Genomic DNA, 10,077 nt, shown 5'->3' on the forward strand with positions numbered 1-10,077 from the left:
AATCACCAATTAGATCCTTTTTTCTATAAATTTCATATGTCTATTATTGATATCATATATACTTAACAGCTAATATCCGGAGTTGTAAAAATTAACAGGAAAAGTCAAAAGTTAACATGTTCAAGTAAAAGTTAACATGTAATTGGGATAGTCAACAATAAATATAAATAGCCAACATATAGTAAGCATGTACTTTATATTGATTAGTCTTACATTCTTATAATTGATATATTTTGAGTACACAATTTGATTGACATTACATTCTTAAAGCTTAACAAAATTCTTGCATAATGAGCTACAAAATTCTTGACAACCTATATATTTCTACCAAAAGTATAATTCAACACACCAATCCACACTAATCAGTTTGGGTTCATTCTTTACAAATAGAAGTACTTTATGGAGCAACGTGATTATATTCTGAATTCAAAAAAATATCACTGTTGCATAAATTAAGAAACCAGGCAGATTCTAAAAAAAACTATAAAATTAACATGTGATCATGAAAATTAACAGTTCATGCGAAAAGTTAATAGGTAATAGTGACAGTTAACAAACGATAGGAATAGTTAATAAGTTTATATGAGAGTTAACAAATAATCGTGATAGTTAACAAACGACAAGAAGAGTTAACAAGTTTATGTAAAAGTTAACAGATAAATGTGATAGTTAACAGATGGCAGAAATAGTTAACATGTAACTACTAAAGTTAACATTTAAGACGAGTCTATACTGTGAAACCTGAAATCACCAATTTTACATCACACAAATCCCAATTTTATCAACACGTTAATGATTACTTACATTTTAGTTAGAACTTTCTACAATTTTTCAGTTATAATATTATTTCTATAATATTTTCTTTATACACGACATGTTATTATCACATTTCAAGAAACCATTTCTCTCTTTGGTATTTCACCAAACACTCTATAGGCATTGATAAATTTTTAGTCTAAGTAATTTTATTTTGACATGCAAGCCAATTCATCCACCTCACAAGTATTTCGACAAACAACACATATGTCCCAAAATCATAAAAACCTCATTCTCTTCCTCCTCCTTCATTACCTACTAGATACACTTGAAGTAAAAACACCACTGTTTGGTCATAATAATTTTTTTTCCAATCCTATAATTCGTTGCTATATATCAACACAACATTCAAATATAACAAAACAACTATGTTATGCTTTAACCTGTAACAATACACCGCTATTTTTTAGATGATTTATGATTAATTTACGATTTTTTTCCCTTTCGTTCTTTTTTATAAAAGTAGTTAACATTAAAATTGTCTTCAGTAGAGAATGCACCAAATAAAATAATTGCACCACATTCATACACAGTTCAGAAAAAGATGTTTAAATAAACATAAATAATTTGAGGGGTTTAATCGAAATAAAGAGAAAGCTCCATAATAATTACATTATGCTAGGAAATCCTTTTTGCTACACTACACAAAGCCGCGAAACCGCAACGCAAATGACGAGCAACGTGGTGGTGCTCATGGGGATTGGGCTGGACAAACTGGACGAACGTGGACCAGCCTTTCTTTGCACGCCAGGATTAATCTCAGCGGTCCACGTGTCAGCCACAGGCGACGTTCACGATGACGTTCTCACACGTGCCCACCGTCTTAGCTGGCCCCCACCCCGCCCCCGGGCCCCCTCAACTTGACGCGTGAGAACTGAGAGCGTTATCCTACGAGATAATAGTCTGAATTAATTTTTATTTCCTTTTCTAAAAACAATTATTATTTCCTTTTGCAATTATGCAGTTTTTATCCCTTCCTTTTAAAGGCAGCGGTAATAAATTGGCAAATAATAAAGAAAGAAAATAAATTCAAGCCCCCCTAACCCCCCTTGTTCTCTTCTCCTTCGTTTAATAATTTATTAATAAATAAAAAATCGCTTCTCAATTCTCATTTTTAATCTCTCTCTCTCTCAAGAAAGGAATCCCGTTCTGCAAAATCCAGCAAAATTTCTGCTGTAAGTTTTCTCTCTTTCGATTCCTTTCCTCTACATGGATTTTTTCGAGTTTTTAATGGATTTTTTCTTGCTTTCTGTCGATGAGAAGGAATCCTGCCACGTGGAGCCTTTCTTCTTTCGCTCATCGTTAAATTGTTTAATTTTGTTTAGGATCGGAGGTGTTTTCGAGCTGTGATTTGGGGCTCTGCTCTTGTTGTTGAATGATCGCAGGTAATTTTACTTCTCTTTTTGTTTTGATCATTCTTTTCCTTTTTGGGCATCGTTCTGTGTTTCTTTCATAATTTGCGTATTTTAATTTAGTAAAATCCGTAGAATTTGGGTTGTTGATGAATGAAAAAGGTGGGATTACTGTTTTTTGGAAAAATGGACCGAAAATTGATGAGAAAAGACAGTTTTTGCATATAAGTTTCCATGTATTGGTCGATTTCTTGATAATGCAATTTGATTTTTGTAATGGAAATAGCTCGGGGAAGTTCACTTTATCTCTGAAAGTTAAATGCGAGTGCATTATGATGGGATGAAGAATAATTGGATTTTTCTGGGCTAATAAAAATTGGATGAGTGTTCGTGACAAAGGAGATCTTTTACTCACTCTTTTTTTTGGTATACTCCATAATTTTTATGTCGCAATAACTTACAGAAGTTCAATGCATGTCCATTATTGGTAATCCGTTCAGATATATTTCTATTTTAAACCCCACTATATTGTCAGTTTGGTATTCAGCAATGCTGATTTCAGCTGATTATGGTGCTGGCGCACGCAAGTTGCTATTTGACTAGCTAGGTGTCAGGTGTAAGCTAGATTGTTGTTCTCTCTTGAATATAGTAAATTTCCAGCTTCCATGAGTTTTGGCCAGAGTATAACTTCTCTGATGCTACAGGATCCTCAATAGCTGCAGGAACTAAAGAAACGCCCTTCTCATGCAGGCAAGTTCTGGAGAGTGAATTCCATTGGATTTCACCACAATAAGCAAGGACATGCGATTGCTAAACTCTCGAAATGGAGAGTATTTCACAGTAACTGGCTAAGTTCACAAGTTCAGAACATACAATCATAATAGACAGTCATGATAACTAGTTTAAGGACCAGAAAAATATAGGAGAGATGAATAACGATATCAAAACAAGTTGAGTGGGAAATAAGTCTTAGAAGAAAGGGAGTAACATACCGTCCGAAGTCTAGTTCTATAGGTACTGCCACATATTTGAAAGGTTAGATTTGTTACAAAAGCTTGATCGTAGAAAGAGATAATAAAGTAATTACGTTTGTTGTCACAATGTCAACATCTTGTACCTTTCAAAACATTATTTATGTTGTATATTTATGTTGTATAAGGTGTCAAAGCAACCACCGAAGATGATCTAGAGTAATCTGATATAAATGATATCAGAAACTCCTGTCAAGTAGTCTTTAAGGAACAGTGCCCAATACAGTCTGTTGGATCAATTCTTAAGGATTCAATTTTAGGGAAACTTCTCTCTGAGTATAGGTTAAGTACTCTTAAGGACATACTGTTGGGACACAATACAAAACACAGGAATTCTGACTGGGAATGAACATATTTAGTAAGATCAAGTTTTTGATTAAAAGTTTTGGTTCATAGGGTTAGTCAAGACTCCAATTTATATGAAGATGTTGGAGAATACGTGATAGGATGTTAAATAAGGGAGAGAATGAATGGGATACGCTGAGAGACAAGTTTCAACATCACTTCTATACCCCTGATATTTGAAAAGGGAGAGCATGAGATATTGTTGAGATCTTCTGCACATAGATCTTGAAATAAAAAAGATTATATTTTCAGGTTTTATATTTTAAAATTCATTTAGAACTTTAAAATATCATTAAATATATGAAAATCTGACCTGTTTTCTAGAATCATATAAACTACAAGCCTGTGAAAGTAAATGCCTGCCCACGCTATATTTACAAAACACAATTGCAAAATAAATGATTCCCAATAATATTATGATCAATAATTTAAAATACCTTCATTTTTTGTAAGAATGGTAGCAGTAAGGAAATGACCATACAGTTTATTAGAAAAAAGCACAGAGGTACAGGGAGAGGATAAGAGATATAAGTAAAAAAAAAAGGAACATAAGATTCTTAGGAGGGTGGTTAGTTGTTGTTACTAGTTGCCAGCTTACTTCGAGGCTTTGGAAGTGGTGATAAAAGGAGATGGAGATAATAGAAAATGAGACAAGGTCATGGAATCTTGAAGAGAAAATGCGTAAAGGAAATGGGAGGTGATGTCCTTGATAAATAAGGTGAAAATAGAGCTTTTATTGGTGTGTATATTTGATAAAACTATTTTTGGTTGCAAATGAAGTCAATGCTAGCAGAAATATTTGGAAATATGGATATTGTTGTCGATGGTTCTAGTTGAAGCATATATATATGCCAACTGAAAGAATGTAATATGCAAATATGACATATCACAAATGGAAAACTGTAAGAAATGAAAACAGTACGTATGGCATGGAAATGCCTATAGGAGTTACATGCATGTGTCATCAAACTTGGAGGTGCAGGTGCATTTGTGAGCTTTTGCAGCAGTTAACTGATTGTTCTGAGTTCTAGCTATGGCATAAAAGATTCTGAAATGATCATGACACTTACATACTATGTAAATCACACGCGCGCACACACATATAATATAAATTTCTTATCATGCATATCAAACATCTTTTCTCTTTTGGTAATTTTATCGAAATGTATATTTTTGGCATGAAATCTTGAACAAATACTTTGGGTCTTTAACTTGATCTATGCAACCACACAAGATTGGATCTGCTATATCCTGTAATACACGCCCCAAAAACTTTTTTTCCCCTCCACAACCTGTTTGTAGCTGCAGATGAAAGAGACCTAGACAGACTCGATTACTTGGTGAGATAGAGAACTGAAGGTCATATTATTGAATTTTTTGCTTGTGTGCTACACCAACAGCAACATCAAACTGTTTAAGCCAACCTTCTGTGGTTGGCTTGTGTAATGCTTGGCCCAAATAGAATAAGATTCACAGTGAAAACTTAATTCATAGGTTAGACAGCATAATATGATCGCTACTGTAAAAGAAGAGTGCATCCACTAAACGAAGATTAGACAGTATAATGTCATCGCTACCGTAAAAGAAGAGTGCATCCACTAAATGAAGAGTGCATCTGCACTGTATTATCCTCTCATATTGTTATACTTTTCCCTCAGAAATCAAATGTAGTCCTCTGAAAACAGGATCTGGGGCATTTAAATAGCAAATTTAAGGGGCTGGACTCATCATCAAACTCAATGTTCTTAATGAAAGTCATATATAAAACCTCCGTACTGAAGATAATATCTACAAAAAATTTCCAGATAAGGATAAAGGCAGTAAAGTATCTACTCCACTAACTTCGTAAGTGCACTTTAATGCAGCACATCAGCTCAAGTTTAGCAATTTAGGACTAGTATCTGCATGTCTCAGTTATTCCTATGGAGGTGAAGGTTAAGACACTGGGACTGAAACAATATGCTTCTTGAAACTTTTTGTCACGGCTTATAATATAGTAGTTTTTAATTATAGCATTCAGTTCCCAGTATACTGCTATTGCTATGGGTCTACCAGTACCAGTTCTCAGGTATCTTTTGAGTATTGGATCCTTGACCTGTATATCTGTAACTCTCTAGCGGCTATATTTTCTCATGCATTATGCACTGTCCTATTGTTTGAAACTATTGTCTTTGCTATTTCATGACGAACTCTGACCATCGGTCTGGTTATTTTCTGATTGATCTGTTCTTTATATATGTATCTTACATATGTTTCCTTTCAGGCAACTGCCTGTTGATTATTGTCTTATCTCATTTTATAATGTTTTGTTGGCTGCAAGATTGCGCTTCTGGATGAGCATTTGGACTGACTAATCAAACTCACAGCATGGACCATTTGCAGAATCCACTGGATATTGGATCTGGCATGAATACCTTCTCTTCCTTCCATTTTGATATGGCAATTTCAACTTGGTTTTATGTTTACTTTTTGTTCTTTACCTAGCTTGCGGTTCTCAGCATCTGACTGCTCCTCGAGTGCGGTGTAAACTGTTCAGGAAGTGCACTCTTCCATTTTAAGTCGAAGTTCTTTGTAATTAACCTTTGGAGATTGCACACGTACTCACTGCTCTTAGTACACCTGAAAATAATTATGTTGTTTTTATGTATTTTGCTACTGCCTGATCATAGTTTCTGTTTACAAAAGAATATTTTACTTATTTATTGCACAATTAGGTGTTGCTAGCTGTTTTTGTTGCTCTATTGTGTTCAATTCCCATTTGACTCTTATCTGAAGCATCTCTCTTGAGTTGCACTCTCTTTCTGCTTTGTCATTTTGATGCTTGGGTCTTCCATGGAAGTCCAGTCTGTGTAAGCATAAAGGGTTATGAGGCTGCGACTGTTTGCTTATGAAATCTGTTGATGTTTGATTTCCTTAGCTCCTTTGAGTTCGAACTATCAGATTATTGGTTCATCGTCTTGTTCACCAGTGTCCTGCGTGTATTGTTATCCTTTCTGGACATGTTTCTCATCCATCTCTGATGATCCTAATCATGCTTATGGACTCTCTAAAGTCTCGTAACTTGGTTCTTAGTTTTGGAAAATGCTACACCTTTCTATTTTTGTGCATCTTAGAGCAACTATTTAATTTTTCTCTGCTTTCTTTCCTGACTTCCATTCATTCTTGCTGCTTATGGACACTGAAGCTGTAGTGCTACTTTACTGTGTCTGTATTCCTAAGTGGACGCTGTTATATTTAAGAAGATGTAGTTGCACAAGATGTAGTGTTATACAACTAAAAGTTTCCATGGTGCATATTTCATTACGAATGTGCCTCATCCAGAATAAGCATATGTCCATAATAGGAGGTTGAGTACAAAGACGGGGAATTTTCATTATTCTGTCATGTGAAGTAATTAGATGGTTAAATTAGTCTGACCCAGAACTAACTAAACCAAAAAGTTAGATGGTTAAGTTAGTCTGCAGCACATGAAATAATTAGATGGTTAGTTTTCTACTAACTTAACCAAAAAGTTCGATGGTTAAGTTAGTCTGCATCACATGAAATAATTAGATGGTTAAGTATTCTTCTTCCTTAATTGTATGTTTTCAGGCCTTTTAACCAGAAAGATCCTGCTCTTTTTGGACTTTTGCTGCTAATGGTATCACCACATTTAATGCACTGCAGAAAAAAAAGATACTCATTGGTTGAAATTGAGTTAGATGATAGAGGCTCAAGGATTAAGACTAGTAATGCAAAGATAATATGCATGTAAATTTTATTGGAGTACGAGGAAAAAAAAAGAATGAATAAACTCATTTAATCGTAGGAAATTACCAAGTATTTCCACTACATACAATCAATTATTTATGAAGAAGACACAATATTAGTATATGCTCATAGATAAAATCAAGATATTGAATAAGTGAATATTGGGATCCTGGAATGTTTTGGATGAGAAGAATCCTGCCGTGAGTGTAGAATACTCATGGAATTGAATGTAAATTCTATGAGAGCTATGAGGCCATGTTTTAGCTGAAATTGAAATAGGTAAGTTGCACAAGTGGAATTAAAAATTGAGTGCAGTTATGAGAGGTTAGGTAACTACTGATAGCGATAGGGGAAATCTTTGATATTGAAAAGAAATATGCATTTCAAGAAATATGCATCAACATGATTTGAATATCAGTTAGCAGGCTAGAACCAAAAAATTAAAAAAAAATGGTGAAGAAAGATTTTGTACACAATTGAGGAGATGATTACAATAGCTCGTTAATGGAGAAAAGTATTAGAGTATCCTATCTAAATGAGTAAGTACGAGCCTTATCATTTGTCACACACTTTTTGGTTTTTGGTTTTTGGTTAGGCATCTTGAATATTTTTGGTGGGTGGTTTTCTGAGGAGGATACGAGTGGGTTTAGTCCCATATGGATTGAGACAGGTTATAAACGAGCTTGGGCACAGGACATTGACCATGTTTTTTATATCTTAGCATCCTGCATGCATTGAAAACACTGTTTGGCAAAGTTAGACAAATTTGTTTTGAGTCATATACATAGAAGGATCATTCTATGAATTTCCATCTTGAGCCAGAGTATTTCCAGGCCTATTCCACACCTTCAGTTGAAGCTTTTGGCACTAGGGTAATGATTTTTTTACCAATGTTGCATAAATAGGGGTGCTGGTGCGGGTACAGGTGCGAGACGCAGGAAATTTGTGAAATATAGGATTTGAATACACAATTGCGTGTGTATTGAAATTAGTAATTTACATGAGAATATGTTTTTTCATTCACATGTTATGAAAATTAAACTTCCTATATTATTTTATGTTTATTTTATTATGTGGATTATAAATTGAAAAACTGCTCGTTTTTTTAATTAGATACCCAAACAATCATTTTAAAATCATAGTTCTGAATTGGGTATGACAAGCAGACCCGACTCCTGTCCAGCGCATTTCAAGAAGTGGCTGAAGTCATAATATACTCCATGAAGTGTTTAACAAGTGTTTCAAATAAAGATGTAATATATAATTGGGTACGTCCCATGTCGTGTCGGTCAAGCTCTCAAACCGATATGTCGGCCGACATGTCGGACATGTCGGCCGATATTTAAAACCTTGTAACACGTATGAATAGATGTATTCATTTATTCAAGGAGTGTTAGTGACAGGTAGTGCCTAGGCAACATAATTTCTAATCTAGGTTACCTGGACACCTCATTTCGGGTGTTGTATCCGTGTCGAACATGTATTGTACACAGATTCACCACAGACACACCATCGTATCCCCATCAAACTAAACTTTTGTTGTTAAACATTTCATTCCTAGTTTGATTTAACTTGCTTCTATAATAACTTGCTTCTTAATTGTTATAGATAGTAAAAGAAACACGCTAATGTTATAGATATTTTAATTCAATATTTGATCTAATGCAAGTATTATACACATGCATGCACACATATATGAGGAATATGGGTATCCTTGGTACTAAGGACCAACTTTGGTCCTTGGAAGTGAGGTGGCTCATTCTCATCCACTCATCTAAAGTGGGACCATTTTCAAATGGGTTATTAATTAATGGAGCATCATTTTCAAGTGGGGACCATTTAGATGAGTGGATGAGATGAGACACCTCACTACTATGGACCAAGTTTGTCCTTGGTACCAAGGATCCCATCTCGCTCTCTATGTATATATGTTTGCATGCATGCATACATATGTGTGTGTGTCCCCATATCCTTCCTTATCCCTGCAACATAGTTTCTGACTCATGTCTAGGAAACCAAATGCTTGAAATCTTAACCTTATTATGTTCTTATTATCCAATTAATTTTAAGGCTCGGTCACATGCATTACCTATCAACCCAACTATCATTGTGTACATGATTTTCTTCTGGGCACTGTAAAGCTTCCTTATCCCGCTCAAGTTTTCATCCCGACCTTTCCACCTCTTACTAATTTTACATTTGTTCCCCTGTTCTCACGTTTCTTGTTGTTGGAAATGTTTTCCAGCAAAATCATTTTCTGCATATTTTCTTCCTTTTATGGTGTTGTCTCTAAAGGCAGCATCATAATCAAAGTTGCCAAATTAGATATGGTTTCACATATCACTTCCAACGATGTAGTTTTGGGTATCATGAGATGACCTAATCAATATGTTACAGTGATCAATTATTTACAGCCATATCACATGATAAATTTATAATATAGCATAATAGATAATCAAGAAGAGGTATCAAAAGGCTTTACAAGGAAAATACAAGCATGTAAATGACTTACATCCAAGTCAAATGACTATGTAAGGCCAAAACCTCTATCAGAAACAATGAACTAAAGCAATCTAACATCAATTTATCATCTTTATAGACCCTCATTATTATCATTTTCAAGGATGAGTTCATCTTCTTCATTTTCATCTTCTCCATCATCCTCTGCAACTGGACTACACTCTTTTTTCTTTTTTTTTCCTTTTTTGGTCAACCTGATTCAAGTTTTGAGGTCTTACCATTATTAGCATGTTTGTTAAAAGCTTAAGTAGTTGAAAATCGGT

The 10,077-nt window shown here is 34.5% G+C and overlaps 1 protein-coding gene across 3 annotated transcripts in view; it reads left to right on the forward strand.

The window, feature by feature from the left end:
• LOC109840782 (E3 ubiquitin-protein ligase Arkadia-like) overlaps positions 1,824-10,077 on the forward strand; it is a 17,040-nt gene continuing 8,786 nt past the window's right edge. The window contains exons 1-3 of one of the 3 annotated variants that reach the window (XM_020409545.1): positions 1,824-1,991; positions 2,080-2,201; positions 5,865-5,948. The gene's annotated coding sequence lies outside the window, so the exon portion shown is untranslated. Of the gene's footprint in view, positions 1,992-2,079; positions 2,202-5,864; positions 5,949-6,027; positions 6,142-10,077 lie in introns of those variants that run through there. The other 2 variants (XM_020409544.1, XM_020409546.1) reach the window with 2 other exon arrangements.

The sequence above is a fragment of the Asparagus officinalis genome, chromosome 5 (assembly GCF_001876935.1).
Source record: "Asparagus officinalis chromosome 5, Aspof.V1, whole genome shotgun sequence".
NCBI classification, from domain to species: domain Eukaryota; kingdom Viridiplantae; phylum Streptophyta; class Magnoliopsida; order Asparagales; family Asparagaceae; genus Asparagus; species Asparagus officinalis.